The following is a 21368-nucleotide window of genomic DNA, read 5'->3' as shown; positions in this document are numbered from 1 at the left end:
TTTTTGAGAGACAGAGAGTGCCAGCAGGAAAGGGGCAGAGAGAGAGAGGGACAGAGGTTCCGAAGCAGGCTCTGCCCTGCCGTGCACCAAACCCTATGCAGCTGAACTCATAAACCAGAAGATCATGACCTGAGCCGAACTCAGTCGCTCAACCCACCAGATGACCCTGAACTTTTTTTTTTCAATGCAAAGTACCTTCTATATCCTAACCCAACACAGGTATATGTAAATGTAGGTATATATATATATATATAACTGAAACAAGCATTTCATGAAATAATATGTATCCTTATTATGTGCTATTAAGTTCTATTCTGTTCACTATATGCTGACTAATTTGGATGTAAATTTTAAAAAATTAAAAATAAAATTAAAAAAAAAAGTTCTATTCTGTTCCAACCTGTTTTGTTTTTTTAGTGCACAATGTGAAAAAACACTGGCCGAGAAAAATGGGAGAAAGAATGGGCCAGGGAGAGGCAGTAGGGCTGCAGGCAGCAGGAAAGGCCAGTGTGAGGTTACTGGGGGTGCGTTTCATATGTGCCCGGGGGGTCATGGCTGCAGAGTTTCATCCAGTCATGTTCACCTGCAAGGAGGCAGGTGTAGAGCAGGCAGCGAATTAGGTAAGCTAGGATTGGGGTTTTCCAAGCACCTGTGATGAAAGATGAAGCAAGGGGGCTACTGTGATGTCAAAGCATGGAATCCAGGCCAAGTATGGCTGTAAAATGAGGTCATGAGGGAGAGCGAGAGAAGGAGAAAAGCTGGTCAGATCAGTGGATTGAAGGTCTTGCAGGGCTTGGAAAAGTGAGGGCGTCAGAGACATTGAGCTAGAGAGGCTGTGGTTGTAGAGAAGTGGGTGCTTGAAACTGCGGTTAAGGTAAGAAAATCGGTTTGGTCAACACAGGGCCAGTATGACCGTGGGAGGGAGGACTGAAGTAAGGAAACAGACAAGATCCTGGGAGAAGAGGAGGTTAAGAAACCAAGAGCCCAGAGTGTTGAAAGGATCATTTATCTGAATACTGAAATAACCAAAAATTGTTACAGGAGTTTTAAGAAGACAATGGCAGTAAGCCAGGAGCTAAAAATATGAAAGAAATGAGGAGGAGGGACGGAAGTGGATGATGAAGAAAGTGGGGGTTGTAGAACAGTTTGATGGTAAGGATTTCAAAGATGGGAGTTTTCAGGGAGTGGAAGGAGAATGGTCGACAGGGCACAGACAGGCCCCTCCAAGCCCCCTGGTAAGAGGGCATGGAGGGAAAGTGAGAGAGGCAGGGAAGCAGGGTCCTCACACAAGAGCCAGCTTTCAACTGAGCGAAAAAGGAAAGAGACTATTCAGAGAAGTAGAGGGCCTAGGAAATCTGCAGATGACAGATTCTGAGCTCCAAGAGCACAGCAAAGCTTTCCAAAGTGGGAAGGGGTGAGAAGTGGGCCTGGTTAGCAGGTGTACAGAACCATATGACCACGAGCATCTAGGTCAGTGACTCAAGGAAGAAAACTGAATAAATAAAATAATTTGATTCAGATACACTGCATTTACACGAATGCCAGGTCTTTTAAACTACATGATAGAGAAAACTGCTTTGATTCTGTTCTCCTTTAGAAGCATGTCACCAGAGTTGACAGTTACATTACATACTCTACCACCTATGACCTCTCATTCTCTTTTAAACATTTTTTCTCATTCTTTAACACTCTTTCAGCCAGAAATAAATGCAATAAATTTAACAATCTAGGTGAAGTTCACAGAGAGGAGAAACTTTTCACTTAACACTGACTCAAAGACCAAATGATTTAAATTTTCTATTATTAGGAAGTTGTTAATCAAACAAACAAATGCCAAACGAAAAAGGCTGAAGTCTGGCGCCAATTCGTATGTATCAGAGAAAAATCTAAACATATGACGGGTTCCCATAGAACCCCCTAATATTCACGCGAGGATATAGATGCATTCATTCCCGAATTTTCCAATTCTTCTGTCATATACTGCCAACAAATGCAACATGGGCTCCACCAACTGGACACTTCATATTACTTCAGTGTTACCCTTTAACATTGGAAAACAGTTTTCATTCATTCAATATTATTATTTATTGGGAAATATTATTTATTGATTGTCTTCTATGTTCCAGGTACTCTTCTAGATCCCTGAGATACAATAGTAAACACAAAAGATATTAAAAAACTCTGTCTTGATGAAGACTATATTTTAGTGTATAACATTTCTTATTTTGTCCACCACAATAAACTACAGGCCAAATCTGTTTAATGGATACCTTGGATAAGGCTGAACCTTCAGACTTTTAGAATTTGATGAATAAAAGCCACAAGGGCCTTTTAATTAAAAGTTAGCAAAAGTCAGGTCACCTGGGTGGCTCAGTCGGTTAAGAGTCCAACTCTTGCTTTCGGTTCAGGTCATGATCTCACTGTTCGTGAGCTCAACCCCCACATCAGGCTCTGCACTGACAGTTGGAAGCCTGCCTGGGATTTTCTCTCCCTCTTTCTGTTCCTCCCCTACTTGTGCCCCTCTCTCTTACAAAAAAAAAAAAATTAAGTTACCAAAAGTTTTTGTTTTTTTGGAAATAGAAACATTAACTCACCTCAAAGCAAAGTGTTCTATATGGCAACAAAAACACACATCCTGTGTATCCACTATCTCTTGCATTCTTTTTATACAGTTTTATGAACTTACTATATATTCATCATTTTAAAAATTTTAGGTATTTTCACTTTGCAAAATGGTATCATGCTGTATGTGATTGGGGGATGACTTCCTTTTTCGTTTCATGTTATACTGCTAAAATTATTTATGGTGCAAATGTGCCATAGTTCATTTCATCCTTCCACTGATGAGCATTTAGGTCCTTTCCAGGTTTTTCTTTAAAAAAATTTTTTTTAGTGTTTTTATTTATTTTTGAGACAGAGAGAGACAGGGCATGAGCAGGGGAGGGGCAGAGAGAGAGTGAGACACAGAATCTGAAGTGGGCTCCAGGCTCTGAGCTGTCAGCACAGAGCCTGACGCAGGGATCGAACTCACAAACCCCAAGATCATGACCTGAGCCAAAGTCAGACACTTAACCGACTGAGCCACCCAGGCACCCCAGTATGCATTTCTTAAAAACAAATATAGTCTCCTACACAACAAATACAACCACTGAAACTGAGAGGATAGCATTACTATAACACCACCACCAAAACCACACACTCCATTCAAATTTTGCTAGTTGTGCCAACAGTGTCTTTCATGCTGCATGTTGTTGTTGTGTCTCCTTAGCCTCTGATCTGGAACAGTTCCTCAGTCTTTTGTCTTTCATGACCTTGACACTTCTGAGAAGTACAGGCCAGTTGCTTCCTAGAATGTCCTTCATTTTGGATCTGTCTAGTGTTTCCTCACAATTACCTCTAGGTTATACATTTGGGGCCAGGAGACCACAGAAGTGATTCTGTGTCATTCTCAGTGCATCCTATATAGAGGTACATGATGTTGATTTGTCACATTATTGGCGAAGTTAACTTTCATTAATTGATGTATTTTGTGTCTGCCAAATTTCTCTCTTATAAATTTATATAAGTATTTTGAACATATAATAATATCTAATCAATAAGCATTTGATGGTACTTTGACACCATGTAGATATCTATCCCACGAGCATCCCTATACTGTCACCTCACTGCCTTAATCATAGCTTCCCATTAAGTTCTGAAACCTGATACTTCAGAAGTATCTTGGCTATTTTTGACCCTTTTCTCTCCCATGTAAGTTGTGAAATTAGTTTAGCAAGTTCCATAATTTTGATTGGAATGGTTCTGAACCTATAATTCAAGTTGCAGAGTATTGGCATCTTTATGATGCTGTCTTCCTTCCCATAACATGGTAAGTCTCTCCATTTATTCAGGTTCTCTTTTACATCTCTTAATAAAATTTTTAAATTTTCCATATGGAAATCTTGGAGAAATTCCTGAAAACATTTGAACAATGGGTTTTGAGAGATGGAGAGCTGAGATTTGGACAGAAAAAGAAAGGATATAAAAGTATAATCTTCACCTCACACTGGAATCGAGCCTACACTGAACTGGGCTTGGTTCAGCTCAACTTGGAAGTGAATATTGAAGTCACATCTGTACATGAGGAGTATTGAAGATTTATGGTGAAATGTTTGACTTTAGATACTTCAAATAGAGTTGAAGCATCTGCCACTTCCTCCTCTGCTCCTGAGGACCTGAGACCAGTGTTCAGCCTTCCCTCTTGAGAAGTCACTAGACACTAACATGAATAGAGAGACTGTTAAGATCCAGGAGAAACCCAAGAAAGAAGAAGGACCGAGGGCCAGAACCTCTGTTCTTCTATGTGAAAGATGATTGTTCTGTGGAAAAGGATGGCAGCATTGAGCAATGAGGATGGTGGAAGGAAACCATGAGAAGGATTATGGGAGGAGATATTCAAGATATTCAGGATATTCAGGAAACTAGGCAACATCCAGAAGGAAAGACCCTTGAGTAGGTATTGAGAAAGTGATGGACCACTGTTCCAGAAATAGACCACTGTCACCAACCTACCCCACTGTGAATTACCAGTCAGAGGGGTGTCCCAATCAGCAGGTAGCCACCTAGACCAAGAGATCATAAAGCAAAATCCCCTGGTTTCTGCTACTGACACCAAAGCCAGAGTGGCAAAATAAGATTTATGCAACATGGAAAGGAGATTGGCTAGTAAGTTATAAATTCAATAGTTTAATGGCAGTTTAATATCCCAACAAGATGCAAGAGCACAGCGTCCAAGAGAGTGCTATTCCACAAGGGCCAACACCATGTGGTCCCTCATGATTTGGCTTGATTCAGGTATAGACATCAGAATACTAGGGAAATCAGTGGGCTCATCGCCCCATGACACTCTTGAGAGTTGGTCATCAGGAGTTGGTAGTCATTATTCCTGGCAAGAACAGTTCAATAAGATTTAGTGAGCAGATAAAGAGTGTTAACTCATGAAAATCAAAATGCCTACCAAGATTCATGCCCTTTGTGAAGATCCACCATGACTAGGCCACAGAAATAAACCAGGGGAGTTCCACGGGCAGGGCCTCACTTACCTCAGAAAACAGTTCTGGTGTCGCTCCCTCCCCAGACAGGTAAACAATCAAAGGTCAAAAATGATTATTTCATTAGCCTGAAATTTTGAAAGTGCTAATAACTTTCCAGTAAAATTTGATAATACATGCTTGAAATGTCAAACATTAAGTCATGTAGCTTTCTGATGAGCTTTTCAACATAATTTAGCTGAAAAATACATGCCAGGTAACTAAATATGTTTGACCAATTACATAAACCAATTAAAGGCTGCCTCAATGGTTTTGCTTTTGAGTGGTATATAGGTCATTTTCTTTGACAGAAATTAGATGTGGAACTAGTTTTCCATGGTGGCAAACTCATGACAGCTCTCCTACACATCTCTACCATAGTTATTACCCTATTCTGCCAGTAACCCACTTTGTAATGTGTGGAAGAATGCAATTTACTTACGTGTTTAGATTTAGAAACTGTCAGTTATGTTATTTAATTTAAGCTTGTCAAACACAACTGCAATAAGGAGATATCAATTATAGCAACTATCCTTACCACCAGAAGTTAAACCGAGATACTATAGTCAGTGGGGGTGGGGGAATGTGATTCAAGTAAGGAAAGGAAAAAATAAGAAATCCCAATGAATTTAATCTGAGTAGTTAAAAGATCTGAAATGATTGACAATAGGTCCAACTGATGAAATATTTCCACCTTCTGGTCATCAAATTTTTTGACATTTTGCAATTATTTATGTTTTACAAAATGTGATGTCCATGCATGCAAAGAAATTAAGATGTATTTTTAAACACATAAGAATATATGCTGTATACACTTGACAATATTATCTCCTTGGACCATGGGTGAGAAAGCTCAGAATATGTAACACATAGGAATCTCACTTGAGACCTTTGTCTTTAGCTTAATAAATTCAGCTAATAACCTTTGTATGCTACTATTCACACACACACACACACACACACACACACACACACACTTTAAACATTTCAAGGCTTAGAAAGTATACTATATATATTGAACTTGGATAAACTTGGATAGGCAAAGGTTGCTTCATTTTCATTTACTCAAAGGCACTTTCCCTTAGTAGGCAACTTACAATTCTGATTTCGTATTGTTCCATTTTCAGAGGCTTCCATTTGCTCTTTCGTGAAACAAATAAAAATGTTCTATGACCCGGGTGTCTGTGTGACTCAGTTAAGTCTCTGACTCTTGATTTTGGTTCAGGTCATGATCGGGTTCAAGCCCAGTGTTGGGCTCTGCACTGGCAGTGGTGTGGAGCCTGCTTGGGATTTTCTGTCTCTGTCTCTGTCTCTGTCTTTCTCTGCCCCTCTCCTGCTCTCACACACTAGCTCTCTCTGTCTCAAAATAAATGAACTTAAAAAAAATGTTCTATGGCCTCCAACTTCCCATTTAACCACCACATTCTTCCCTCCATGTCTGTCATCTTACGCAGGTTCATGGTGAAAAAGAACAGGGACAACCTGGGATCAAACCCCAGCTCGGCTGCTGCTTAGCTGAGTGGTGCCCGTACCTCGCTTTCCTCTCCATGTATCCATCTTTCAGAGTGGTCGTGTGGATATAAAATACTATATGTACAGAACACTAGTAAGTACAGCTATTCTCTTCATCACATGAGTTCTGTCCTCTGTGGATGTAATGCTGCCTCTCTCCAGCTGTATTGTTTTCCTTGCTAACTAAACAATTTGGCCTTTCCTTCTGACATGTTGCTCTCACAACCCATTTACATCTGCTATGTGACCAAATGTGCCATGAGGCTCTTTATTTTAAATTAGTAATTCTCCTTAATTGTCTCATATGTGACCTGAATTTTATTTTATTTATTTTTAATTAAAATTTTTTATTAAATTTTTTAACTTAAAAAAAATTTTAAATTTTCTTTTTTTATCATTAAAACATTTTTTTTAATGTTTGTTTATTCTTGAGAGAGAGAGAGCATGAGTGAGGGAGGGGCAGAGAGAGGGAGACACAGAATCCGAAGCAGGCTCCAAACTCCGAGCTGTCGGCACAGAGCCCGACGCGGGGCCCGAACCCATGAACTGGGGTCCGAACCCACGAACCGTGAGATCATAACCTGAGCTGAAGTAGGATGCTTAACCGACTGAGCCACCCAGGTGCTTCTTTTTTAATTTTTTTCTATGATGCTAAAGGGTACAGACCATGTTTTTGATTTGTTTGGTTCTATTCTTTCACTGCAACATAGGTGATGGTGAGATGTGCTCTGTGCGTGAGGCAGGCAAAACTTATATTCTGTCAGGTGTCTGTGCTATTAATGAGAATATTCAATTCTACTGTAGCCAACAGGAAAAAGCTAGTAGCATGGATAAGACTCATACGATGTGTTAAATAACAATAGCAAGTAAACAAGTGGCTTGCAAGACATGAGTAGAATTCAAAAGATGTGCTGTTAAGAATTCGAAAGATAAGCTTCCGGGCTGGCAATCTGGAAGACACGTTAAAGACAGAGTGAAAGAAATACATAATTTTTAAAAAATATTTATTTTTTAAAGAGAGAGAGAGCACATGCGCACAAGCAGGGGAAGGCTAGAAAAAAGTGGGGGTGGGGTGGGGGAAGAGGATCCAAAGCAGGCTCTGTGCTGACATCAGAGACCACGATGCAGGGTGTGAACTCACAAACTGGGAGATCGTGACCTGAGCCGAAGTTGGACACTTAACCGACAGAACAATCCCGGGCACCCCCGTGATATTTTAAAAGACAGACTCAAGAGTGTTTACTCATAAAGAGAAAATAAGGGAAGGACCAAAGCAAAAGGTACAAACCAAGCCCCCTTCAGACTGACACATGTCATCTCTAAATTGGTCGGCCATTGGGAACCCATGGTGGCTTTGAATATACTCTGCCTAAGAGATAAAGGTCACAGCTGTGCAGCAAACGAGTGAGTGAACTACAGCTGTGGCCAGGCATCCCGGCCACTGTGTGTCGACTCCAGACACTTTGAGCTCGCTAAGCCCCCTTGTTCAAACTCGGCGCCAGTCTTTGGAATCACCCCATCATGAGAATTGATGCCACAGAGTTGAGAAGCACTGGGATAAAGAAAGGAGAGAAGGAAAGGGAAAGGACACTGAAAGAACTGTGTGATACGGGCTTCAGTCGTGTGGTCCTTCTACTCTATCCTAGGTGTATAAACTTACCCCAGATCTCTTTTCCTTGCTACTGGGTAGACGTTTTATATTGATCCAATAACCCCTGTAACGTGAGCACTTGATTTAGTCTGTGAGACTTTCTGCTCTGGCCCCTGGGAGGGTCTGGCCGGAGTGCACTAGAGCTCCATTACTGCCTTCGAGTAGTTTCCCACATGACATATTTTCCTTGGCACCAGACTTTCTTTTCAGAGACGAACCTGTTGGTATTCCTCTACAAATCCATCAAATTGGTATTATGTTGCACAAGAGAGCAATAAAAGCTTTTTCCCTGCATTTTTCTGGTGAAAGAAGCTCGATACCTTGTTAATGTTTGAAGAACTAGTAATTTCACATGAAATTGCAGCCTTTCCTTCCAAGCGATTGCTACCAGCTACATTTCCTGCTGCTACCTGGTCTCCTTTTATTTTATCATCACGGGGTTTGGGGTTGTTTGCGGGTTTTTTTTTTTTTTAAATAATTCTCAGCACACCAGTGGTGGCCATTATCCTGTCTAGGCTAGAGACAGAGCCACCCCCAAAATCAGCAGAAACCCAAGTTCATACGGACAGTGGCTATGGCCAGCACCTGAAGACTGCCCCTGCCCAGCCACATTCTTTTTCTCTCTTCTCCTCCTCCTCCTTCCCTTTTTAGCTTCTTGCATTTTTTACCACAACCCTCTATTTCCCATCTCAGGAACCACATGTAAATCCACTTGAGGCTCTACTCCGAATTATCTCTCTGCTCTAAAAACTGAGGTTTTTTTCACTAGGCCAAGCTTGCCTCCTGGGCCTCCCAGAAAATGAGATCTCCCCTGGGAGATTCTCAGTCCTTTGTGCACCCAAGCCCCTGGCAGACTGGCCCCCCTACTCAGGCAGGGCTATATTAATCTGAATGCCACTGGTAGACAAGTCTTACCTCAAGCACCAACCTCTTACCATACGTTGGCAAAATGAAGTCTTAAGACTCAGGGGGAAAGCCTTGTAACAGGCTTATTCTGTTTGGAGAAGGAGTCAGGGGAAATTGTGGTCATTTTCCCCCCATGTCCTTCTAGTTCCCACGGTCTTACTCCTGGCTCTCTCTGGCAAGGAACACCATCTTGTGTTTCCTTCAACAGAGCTTGAAGGAAAATCTCTGGTTCTTCGGAATGAAATAGCTACAAATTTTTTAAAAAGAGAAATCTTTCAGGGCTGCCTGGCTGGCTCAGTCAGTTGAACGTCTGACTTCGGCTCAGGTCATGATCACACAGTTCCTGAGTTTGAGCCCCGCATCACGCTCTGTGCTGACAGCTCAGAGCCTGGAGCCTGCTTTGGATTCTGTGTCTCCCTCTCTCTCTCTGCCCCTCCCCCACTCGCTCTCTCTCTCTCTCTCAAGAATAAATAAAACATTAAAAAAGAGAGAGAAAGAGACAGAAGTGTTTCTCCTGCTAATACCACCTGCCAGAAAAGGGTGAGGGAGAAACACCAGTCATTCCACAATCAACCTGAAGTATAAAGAACCAAGGTTTGCGTTTCTTGTACGAATGTAAAGACAAGCTTTATACTTCCTTTCATCCCTCTGCGTCAGCAACCAACCAACCAACTAATCAACGAGCAAATAAACTGGCAAACAACAAACGGCATGCACTGGATCCTGAAACTGGGAAGCCCGGGAGAAGGGAGGCCCTGGACCTGATCTCATAAGCGCTCTGGCTCCGTTTTTCCACCGTCCTCCCGGGTCTCCTCTCTTCTGGGTATGGACTCGGACTTCAGGCTAGCTGCTCTCAGAACAAGATGGCTGCCCCCAGCAACCAGACCTGCAAGCTTCCCTGTTCACTTCCGGAGGAGTAACCCCGCTCACTCGGAGAGGGCAGCGGAGGACAAAAGTTGAGAGCTTCACACGGATTGGACCACCCCCTGATAAGGATAAAAACTATGCACTGATTGGCTTCCACCAGGGGTCCCTCAACCAATCCCTGTGGCATGGAAGATGAGATTCCCTGCTAGGGATAGGCAGCTGGAGGTGTAGGCCGTTGCACCAAAACTGAAGGGCTGATCTACAGAAGAAACAGCTGCTTCCCAAAGAAAAATTTGAATACTATTAGGAGGATGAAAGAAAGGGAATGGATGGAGTATAGGCAACAAACCGTGTGTGCTGCACCCACGAGGTAAAATCTTTCACGGCATGTAGGTGCTCCATATATCTCTAATAAATGTGTTGTTTCATGAAATTTTATCAGCTCATTTACCTTAAGTCCACTATGTGCTTACTGAAAGTTATTGAAAGTCACTTATCTCCTGTTGCCTTATGGCAACACTAAGCACTTCAGTGATAAGATGGAGTCAGTTCAGAGACATTAACACAATCCTGCCCCCTGCTCCTCAAATGCAAACTGTTAAGAATGATTATTTAATGTTTTGATTTAACTACTGGCTGTTGAATTCAAAGACCTGCCACTCACTTAAGAACAAGGTATTTCAGCAACTCTCAATACCTTTCTTGCTTAATCTTATTTCCATGCTGTGTTCCTTTCAAAGTTAATTTCCTGCTCTAATGCCACGTGATGCAGCCTTCCCAAATTCATTTCTGAGTGTTTTCCACATTTCAAGCATACTTTTCTATCAGAGCCAAGTAGAATCAAAACTCAGGGGATATGGCCTTTTATTGTTTCATTATCATTCAACGAATCTTTCCCAGCAGTCCTCTGGGGTCTCTGCTGTATCTTTTGCCAGCTGCCGAGCAAAGGGTCTCAGTATGTTATTTTGTACTACTACTCTCTGCTCAGTTATAATGCATGGTTGGATCAGAATATCTGCAATTTGAATTCTAGTTCCTTGACTAATTCACCATGTTTACACACATCAAAACTTCTTTCTCCGGAGAGCACGCAGCTAACTTTTAGGATGTAGCTTCTGCCTCAATACTAAAAGCAATGTGATTTCACAACTGGTTCCAGATACATGGTTAGAACCAGTTTTCTCTAAGGTGGCCAAAGGTTTATGATCGCCCTTGCAAACAAGACCTGTTTGAACTATAACATCTGACAGGAGCTGATTGCTAATTTCAATTTCTTGTAAGAGCTGGGGTAGAGGTGAGGTGACAGGGATAGAAAATGTGTATTAAAATGTACCTAGAGGCCACGTGCGTGGCTCAGTCGGTTAAGCGTCTGACTCTTGATTTCGGCTCAAATCATGATCTCGGAGTTTGTGAGTTTAAGCCCACATCAGGCTCTGTACTGACAGTTCAGAGCCTGCTTGGGATCCTCTCCCTCCCTCTCTCTCTGCCCCTCACCTGTACCCTCACTCTCTCTCTTTCTCTCAAAATAAATAAACTTAAATTTTTTTTCTTTAATAAAATTTTTTTTTAAATTTTTTTAATGTTTATTTATTTTTGAGAGAGAGACAGAGCATGAGTGGCAGAGGAGCAGAGAGCAAGGGAGACACAGAATCCAAAGTGGGTGCCAGGTTCTGAGCTGTCAGCACAGAGCCCACGTGAGGCTTGAACCCATGAACCGTGAAATCACAACCTGAGCCGAAATCAAGAGTTAGACATTTAACCACTTAACTGACTGAGCCACCCAGGTGCCCCAGTTGAAGAAATTGTTTAAAATGTAAATTGAGCTATGGCATCCCATGGCTAAATCCCTTCAAAGGCTCACTCATTCTGCAGCAGTGGTTCTCAGACTGTTCAACTTCCGGACCAGGATAATTTTTTTTTCATATTAGTAACTTACCAATGAAGATGCCAAATTTGCATGCGAAAGAAGGACAACAACAAAACACCTTCTATCAAAATCCTTTGATAAAAACAAAAGGATAATTTAAAACTACACACGCAATGTAATCCCAGGAAAATGGACAGTCACTTCCATTGAATAAATTTAGCTTTGTGGAAAAATTCTATACATCCTCAAAGCAGTGAGAATTTGGCCTCGCATTGGCTCCAGTCTGCAGAGTCTACATGGGCAAGGCATCTGTGAGCAGGCTCCTGACTTCAGCCTCAGTCTCAGCCTCAACCTCCCCAGCCTAAGCTCCAGCAACTCTTCACTGTGCGTAGTTCACCCACCCACCACCACCTTCTCCTTTGCTTAAGCTGCCTGCATGGTTGTGTATAGATGGACTATGCCTCCCACGGCCATGCCACTCCTTTACTTGGCTTTGTGCATCCTGCAGCACTTACAACAGGAGTTCCATCCTTGAGAACCACTTTCTTACTCCTTACATCCTCATCCCTAGAGATGAGTTTAATTCAATAACACCCTGTGCAAATCAGTACCGTTATTCTGAGCATATTTATCTACATCGTGCCTGGCATAATTATCTGCCTTTTCACCTTTCTTCCACTAGATGGCAGTCTAGAAGCCAGTGGCCATGTTGGTGTGTTTTCACTTTCAGGCCCACATTACCCAGCACAGTGACTTTCAGTATAACAAGGGCATTCAAAAATGACTAAAAAAGGAAATCAATAGATAGCTATATTTCAAAGAAATATGTGATGAGGAGAAATCTAATTGTGAAGCCATTTTTAATTCTTCAAAAGAAAGGTAACGTATAAATTAATTGGTCATATTTCTATTTCAGCCTTCTTGAGGTAGATGGCGCCACCTTACAAAAGTAGGACAATCACCTTGTGGTTTTTTTTTGTTTTTTTTTGTTTTTTCTTTCCCTCCCACATCTCATTTTACTAACTCAAGAGGTCAGTCAAGTCTCTGCCTATTCCCTCACCCACAGATATCTTGCCACCTGGAAAAATTTAAAGATGGGAAAGTGGTGCTTATTGTTCTAGGAATTTCACGGTCAAAAAAATATTTACAGATGCTAGACACATTTGTGTGTGTGTGTGTGTGTGTGTGTGTGTGTGTTAATGCATGCCTAAGTGTAATGCTTATCCCTGAAGAAAGTGTCTTTAAAAACCATCTACTGACCACAGGATAATTATTATACCCCCAGTAGTAGTTACTGTTAAAACATGTGTGCATTTTGCTGAGAAAGAAAAAGAGGTTCCTTGCCAACACTTCTCCTATCTTTCTTTTTTTACGGCCTCAGAGCTCCACTGTGAAACTGAGGATTTCCAACTCTGCTAGCTGTGTCAGAGCAAGCGAACTGCACTAACGAGCATTGTGCCACAGTATTTCCAGCCCTCACAAATACGAGGGCATACCTGAAGGAAATGACTGAAGGCAAGGGCTCTGGAATCAGATGGCTTGAGTTGAAAGCTGCAGTCTTTACTTGCTGGCCAAGTGACCTTGGACAATGTACTGAAATGACGTCTTCCTCAAAAACCGTATCTGGAAAACGGGGACAAATTAGTATGCCATTCATAAGGATTTTGTGAGGATTCGATGACATAATCTATCCAAAGTATGTAACTTGCAAATGTATTACTTTTGTTACTTGCTCTTTTCCTGTCTCTCCATATGGGACTCCAGCCTCTTGAAGAATTCCACCTGCCACAAAAATGAAGTGTGATGGCCATTTAGCTGTCCCGAAATTGCCCTCTCTCCTCTGCTCTAACTCCTTGACAACCTATCCACCCCCTTCACCTCCCAGTGTCCTCAGGTACCTCCAGTGTCATGGGGGAGCCCCTTAGGTGCCACACCTGATTTGAGAAAGTGATATGAAGTACCAAGACTTTGATCCTGGTACCCTAAGGTCTAACGGAGTTTTTGTAAAATAGCTCTTTCAGATGTCACTGATGATATACCATCAGCGCCACCCCACCCCCAGTGGATCCCACCCAGTCCATAAGGATTGGGCTAAGGACAAAGCTAAGGAAACAACGCAAAGTATCTGGAATCACCCCTTGCTTCTGCCTTTCTAGGTCAAGCTAGAGGTACCAAGGGGTAAATTAACTCCTAGAACATTCTTTAGTTCCCTCAAAAAATGGACATAATTTTCTGGACATACCTCACGTGTCTGAACCCAACTGCTGGTGAATACAGCTCTACTCAAGAGGCAATGCTTTCCCTTGATATAAGAACATTCTTCCTTGGTTATTCCAAGCCAAACTCCTTCAAACTACTTGGCAGCTCCATATTTTCAAAGAATTATAATGAAGACAAATAGGAAGGTTCTAGGTTGGTAGTTTGGAAACTAAATTCATTTTCCCACTGAAACAGTATCAGAAGAGGCAACTATGATCGCTCATATTCTAAGTCCTTGGTGAGTTCTCTTAGGGTCTGAGCCAAGTTCCTTGGTGGAAAAGATAGAGGAGGTAAGAGAAAATAGGGGTCATACCTCCTATCATGCAGATATTATTTCTTCTTGGGACTTGGGAAAAACCCCAGTCCTGCGCAGTGTGCTTCCCACTCACTACACAACCCACATACTCTCTCAGCCTCTCCCCTTGGGAGATTTCCCTTTGCAGGTTTCCCAAGGTTTTTTACTGTTACTTCTATTCGGGAAACCAGGGGAAAGGGTAAGGTTTCTGTATACTTTTAAAGATATACAGTATGACTTGCCACTGATATTCCCCAGAAAGTCAGTGAACACAGGTCTAAATCCTTTTCTCATTACACAATGCTGTCTTTATTAATTTTCCCACTAATTTTGTTCACCTGCCTCCAGACCTTGATTAGTTTGGGATATGTGGTTCCAAATCTCTCTCCTTTGGATAAAGAGGATCCTTTCCAGGGGCACCTGAGTGGCTGAGTCAGTTGAGCATCAGACTCTTGATTTCGACTCAGGTGGCGATCTCATGGTTATAGAACTGAGCCCCATGTCGGGCTCTGCACTGATAGCATGGAGCCTGCTTGGGACTCTCTCTCTCCCTCTCTCTTGCTCTCTGCTTCTCTCTCTCTCTCTCTCTCTCTCTCTCTCTCTCCATCTCCCTCTCCCTCCCTCTCCCTCTCTCCCTTTCCCTCTCAAATAAATAAATAAACATAAAAAAAAGAGGGTCCTTTCCAAAGCTTCTCTTATCTTTCTTTTTTACCTAAACTCAGGGCAAATAGAAAAATAGTCTAGGACTAAGATAAAGGAAAACTAATCTTAAATTTCAGAGAAAACTCAAACAACTATCCCATGAGTATCTTCCTTTATCACAGTATTTCTTCATCAAAGTTACAAGCACCCCATGAGAACAGGCCACACAGGTGTCTGGCAGAGGTGAAAAAGGCAGGATGCCAGAGAAGAAGAGTTCAGTGTTGCTATTATTTCTGCTGCTACTACATCGGCTAGGGATGAGGATGATGATACTGAACCCAGGTGCTTGACATTATTTATATGCTCCCATGAGTCCAAATAGATACTCTTATCTTCACTTTTCAGATTCAAAAATTCTAGTCCAAAGTAATAAGTGGTAAAACCAGAAGTTGAATGCTGTGCTCAGTCACCAGTAGGCTGCTATCTGACTTGATGATAAAACCAGCCTACTGATGAAGAGAGCAGATGTTGAGTGAGGTTTGTTCTTACTACCTTCTCTTGCCCTTTCCCCTACATGTCCTGACGTTGCCTATGGTAGCAGCCAGCACTTACTACAATGCTACAGAATAAAACACTGTAAACTCAGTAGCTTAAAACAGCAATCACACGCACATGTGCAGAGCAGTTGGGGTTGGCCGATCTGTGCAATTTGGGTCGAGGTCTGTCCCATTCATCCTCCCCAGACCAGAGGGGCTAGCTGGGACATATTCACTTCATGGTATTGACATGAGTAAAGGAAGACAAGCCTAGCCCCATGTGCATATATCAAGCCTCTGCTTGCATCACATCTGCTGACATCCCATTGGCTAAAATAAATCTCATGGCCAAGCTCAAACTCAAACAGAGAGGTAGAGGTGAGTCACTATGAAGCCATAGCAAGGGATGTAGCATACTAATAGAGATAAAGGATTATAACCACTAATTTAACCTACACACCCAAACCGTAGATAAACAAATAAAGATGCCAAGGGGGACCCGATCAAAGATTTGGAAGGTGGATCCCAGATCACGGAGATCTGTAGCAGCAAGGAGTAAGAGGTGAGTGGCTGAAAAAGATGGAATGGGAAATCCCTAGAAAAACAAGTTTAAAAGAAGGGGAATGACTCATCACCGGGCTTGTTTTGCAGCTTTGGGAACCAACATATGGACTTCTGTATCTATAAGCCTTGCATGCCTGGCACTCACAGAAATTCCAGGTACATCTAACAGGCCAGAATTGCTCATTGCCACAGACAGAAAATGAGAAAAAGAAAATACTTTCCACACTTCTCTATTTCTTTATTGTTTGTGTTCTTTGGGGTGGATTACCTCTCAAGATATGTGACTAAAGTGAAGCTCCACTGAAGTGTAACATGTTAGATCTCAACAACTTGCAAAATCCAGGCTTTGTTGGTTTCCAAACACTAAGAAAATTTCACATTTCCCTGTTACTATATAAAAAATGTCAGCTGGATGAGACCATGGGCATTCAAAGGAATTCAAAGGAATAACAATATATTCGACAAACTTTAGTTGCCTGTTACAAAACACCAAAGGTAGCCAAGCATGAAACACTATTTTGTTTTCTCTCACAATGTTTATAATGATACTATGGGCCTGGCTATTTTCCCATAAGCTTTCACTGAAGCTTAACTGTAAACTATTTTCTATTTGGCAAGTAAATATTTAATTACTCATCTAAAACATATATTACCCCAGGTATTCAGTGGCCGGCTTATGAGAATCACAAATGATGGCCAAAGAGTTGTATACTCAGTTTAATATCCCAAGGTATAATTTTACAGTGAAAGTGGTTGGGATAAAAACTTTGGTTTTTATAGAGGCAGCATAGTTTTCTAGAAAAATCTCTGGTCCCTGCTCTGTCATTAACTAGCTCTACCTTGGGCAATTCATTTATGTGGAATTGAAGACTTTTAACAATCTGACGCCAACTAGCTTCTCAGGAAGTATTTTCAACTTCTCATTTAGTTCCAGCCCTCATCCCTTCTCCTCTCCCATCTTGCTCCCTTTTCATTCCATTATTTTGCAGAGCAATTAATCCATTTCTTTGCAGAGTACCCCTTGGATAGTCTTACTCTTCACTCTCAAAGGGGTCTTCGGGGCATTTTCCAAAACAAAGTAACAACTCTCCTGATGTAAATTTTCCCCTGGTGTTAGTGTATCAAAGTCCTTATTTTTAATAGAGTAGCAAATTTTTCTTCTACTGACATCAGTACAATAGGCTTTGAATGAGCTTATTGAGTAAATTAAAAATAATTTTTTGTTTATTTATTTATTTTGAGAGAGAGAGAGAGAGAGCACACACATGCATGAGTGGGGGCGGGAAGTGGGGGGCAGAGAGAGAATCCCAAGCAGGCTCTGCACTCGAACCACAAGATCACGACCTGAGCTGAAATCAAGAGTCAGCCACTTAAACAACTGAGCCACCCAGGTACCCCAATAATTTTTGCTTTTATACCTATCATGTTTTGACTACCAATATGACTTAAGCATTTTTGCAAATTCTCACATAATCCTTGCTCTAACCTTACTAACAAAGAATCTGTGGGGAAAATTGGGCTCAGGGAAGTTGTTTGTTGTCAACTCAGGACTTCTGCTTCTCTGCAATATGGAGGAGAACTTAAGATAACATTTCCCAAACTTACTTCCCCCATATCTTGAGGATTTGCCAATCACAGGTATTCTCATGAGACTGGGAAGGCAAAAGAGAAAGAGAAGCCATTATTTGACAAAAGTAGTTGCTGTCAGACGTACAGACCAGGGATCAGCAAACTTTTCCTGTGGTGGGCTAGATACTAAATATTTTAGTTTTTGCAGGCCATGCTATCTCTGTCGCAACTTACTGAAGTCTGCCATTGCAATGCAAAAGCAGCCACACGTACTATATAAACACATAAGTATAGCTAAGTTCCAATAAACCCTTATTTGTGGATATCGAAATTTGAATTCCAGGTAATCATCACATGTCACAAAATACTATTCTGCTTTTGTTTTTGTCAGCCACTTAAAAGTGTAAATCCATTCTTAATCCAAACATGCAGCAGGCCAGATTTTTCTCAAGGGTCGTAGTTTGGCGGCCCCTCCCATGGAGAGTCAGCAGGTAAGATTCCCAGGGGCCTCTGAATGAGCTTCTAAGATCCACCCACTTCAGTGTGTCAGGATAAAACTCTCAGAAATGGCTTCTCTGGTTCTGGTCCCCTAGCCTTTCCCATGGTTTATAGATCCTTAATTCCCTGTATTCAAACCCTTCATGCTTCACATATACAAAGTGACTTCTGCTTTAATGACCAAACTCATACTGAACCATATGAACATTTCATTGGCAGCAGTTTCAGAGAAACAGAACCTCAAAGAAGAAACTTTGGGCTTTGTTCTATGATGTGAAAGAGGTTAAAGGGAGTGACAACCTCATTGCTGGTAGAAAGTGAGACTTTTTGGTACATGACATGCAGTAGCAAAATAATTCCTTGAATGTCCACTTCCAGTTGCCTGGAATTAAGTGCCTACAGGAAACTAAGTATTAAAAAAAAAAAAATACAACTGTTGCAACAGAATGTTCTAACAAAGTTTGACGACAAAGACCATGGAGCTGTTATGTACGCACATAATACTGCAGCTTCCAGAAGGAAAGTCTTCAAATTCTCAATTATAGTCAGAGAACCAAAAAGTCTTTAAGACTGTCCTGAAAGAACGTTTTATTTCTTGTAGCTGCAGTGTTGAAATATCTGAAAATCAAAACCAAAGCGTGATCTGATAGTTGGCTGGATCACAATGAAAGTTGAATTCACAGCGAACTCTGTCAAGCCTAAAAGTGAGGGTGTTGACCGGGAAGGAACAGGGCCATGAGAACTGGAACGGGACACTTGGAGATTCCAGAGGAGAGGAGAGAGCCCTGTAGTCTGGTGACTGTCACAGGCAGATGCTGAGCAGATGGCGGGTGAGACGCACACAGCGTTGTCTTTCAGGCTCCCGAGGACCACCCACAAGAGTGTTGCTGGCCGACATTGTTGGCAGTTGGCCTTTCTACGTGCCCTTCCCTATCCCATCTGACAGGTGTGAGACCTCTAATTCCCTCTATAAAAACACAAAGAATAACTTGGGTTTTCTTGAGGGAATACTGACTGATATGATGACTAAGCATCAGTTATCCAAAATCTTGGGAAATTTGTTTATATGACACTTCCCGTCTCAGCAATGTTAAACAAGAGAACTGTGCAGGCATGAAAAGGTAAGCAGTATTCCCAAACCAGCTAGGAATGGGTAGGTATGGGTAAGTGTTCCCAGTGGTGTGCATCAGATAACACGAGTGTCTGTGTATGTTTGCTGGGCGGATACTGAGCAAAGAAATACCTGTCCTCCCATGCTCATTGGAGCAGTATTCACAATAGCCAACATATGGAAACAACAGAAGTGCCCACCAATGCAGGAATGGATAAAGATGTAGACACACAATGGAATAGCATTCAGCCATGAGAAAGAAGGAAATCCTGCCATTTGCGACAACACGGATGGACCTTGAAGGCATTATGTTAAGTGAAATAAGCCAGACAGAGAAAGACAAATACTGTGTGGTGTCATTTATATGTGGAATTTAAAAAAAAATAAAATAAAAAAGTAAAACTCTTAAAAGCAGAGAGCAGAAAAATAGTGCCAGAGGCTGTGAGATGGGGGAAATAGGAAGACAGGGAGAGGCTGATAATAGGGTACAAACTTTCAGCTATAAGAATAAGGTCTCAGGATCTAATATAAAACATGGTGATTATCGTGGATAACACTGAATTACATAATTTGCCAAGAAGAGTAGAACATAAGTTCTGTCACTTAAAAAATATAATAAAATATGTGAGGTGATGGATGTGTTAATTAACTAGATGCAGTGGGGGGGGATCCTTGCACAACACATATCAAATTCACATGATGTGCACTTTAAATACCTTACAATATTATTTGTTAATTATAACTAAATAAAACTGAAACAATACGTACAGCTTTCCTTGTGAGAAAAAAAAAAAAAAAACACCCCCTTTCGAAATCTTCATTCCTCTGTGGCTGATCTCTGCCCACCTCTGTGTCACCAGAGACAGAGAGATGCGGGATTCAACCTGAGGGCGTTTAGACAGCTTCAAGGCTGTGGCCTCGCCAGACAGCAAGACTGAGAAGAGGCAGCAATAAATAGTTTATTTCGGACACGTGGTAAAGTAACCTGAGTTTGGTTTTTCAGACCCACATCAGACAGAATTAAGATAATGCTCAGTGTGAATCTGGGACATGTGTATTGTGTCTGGAGGGATCGGAACTAAAAAGAGAAAAATCTCACATTGGTTAGGGGCAAGGAGAGAATCAAACCTGAGACCACACCGAAGTTTCTCTTGGCAATCAGCAGCCTCAGTGAGCTGGGATTTTCTTTTACCTGAATTTGCTTGAGAAGATGACCTCCATATTGTTGGAATAGTAGAGACGTTTCCCTGACAGAGTAACCTCATGCAGTTGTGCTTGATGCCCACTGCCCAGCTCTAGGGACGGCATCCCAGGCTGTAGTTGATATGAATGTTGCCCCCGAGTTGTTTGGGGAACAATACATATACAGCCATATGTAGCAGTCTTCATGAATAAATATATATTACCTCCAGAAAGAACACTCATACTTTTTTGTTATGTTCAAGAATAAATATTCGTAAGCAATGGTTTGGGCATGGCATAGTTACTATTTAAAGCATTTATAATATAGAAGAAAAGTTGTCATATTAGAATACCCCAAAGATTAGATTTATAAATCAGTAGGAAATTGCTAGCACCCTCAAACTGGGAAAATCTGAGGAAAGTTTTAATAAAGACACTATTGAAAAGGGATAAACAGTACTATTCAGCTAGTGACAACAACAATTAGCTCTCTAGGCCTGAAGGAAATGAAGAGGGGGTCACTACCAGAACACGGAGGCAGAGAGGGCAGTGCAGTATTGTGATTTTGAACTCAACTGTTCCATCGGTGCCTCCTGACTTCTCTTACATCAGCCCATCCAAAAAGCTTATTCCCTGTGTTCTAGCTCTTTTCTACTTAAAACACCTAGATTGGTATTTTAAATACCCGTACTAAAAGGACTGGCACAGATACCCAAAGCAGTTGCAGAGAATAGACCCTAAGGGAAAGAAATGTGTAATTGATTATCTGATCTGACTGCACTGAAGACAGAGATTATCTGGAGACTGTATAATATAGGACATTGATAGTTCATGCAGTAG

At 41.6% G+C, this 21368-nt stretch overlaps 1 long non-coding RNA gene across 1 annotated transcript; it reads left to right on the top strand.

The window, feature by feature from the left end:
* The first annotated feature begins 710 nt into the window (after positions 1-710).
* Positions 711-13600, top strand: LOC125919278 (uncharacterized). Its single transcript, XR_007456704.1, has 3 exons — positions 711-874; positions 6524-6675; positions 13254-13600. It is a non-coding gene; the product is annotated as an uncharacterized LOC125919278 (long non-coding RNA).
* The last annotated feature ends 7768 nt before the right edge of the window (positions 13601-21368 follow it).

The sequence above is a fragment of the Panthera uncia genome, chromosome B4 (assembly GCF_023721935.1).
Source record: "Panthera uncia isolate 11264 chromosome B4, Puncia_PCG_1.0, whole genome shotgun sequence".
Taxonomy (NCBI): domain Eukaryota; kingdom Metazoa; phylum Chordata; class Mammalia; order Carnivora; family Felidae; genus Panthera; species Panthera uncia.
This window is presented reverse-complemented; position numbering and strand designations above follow the sequence as displayed.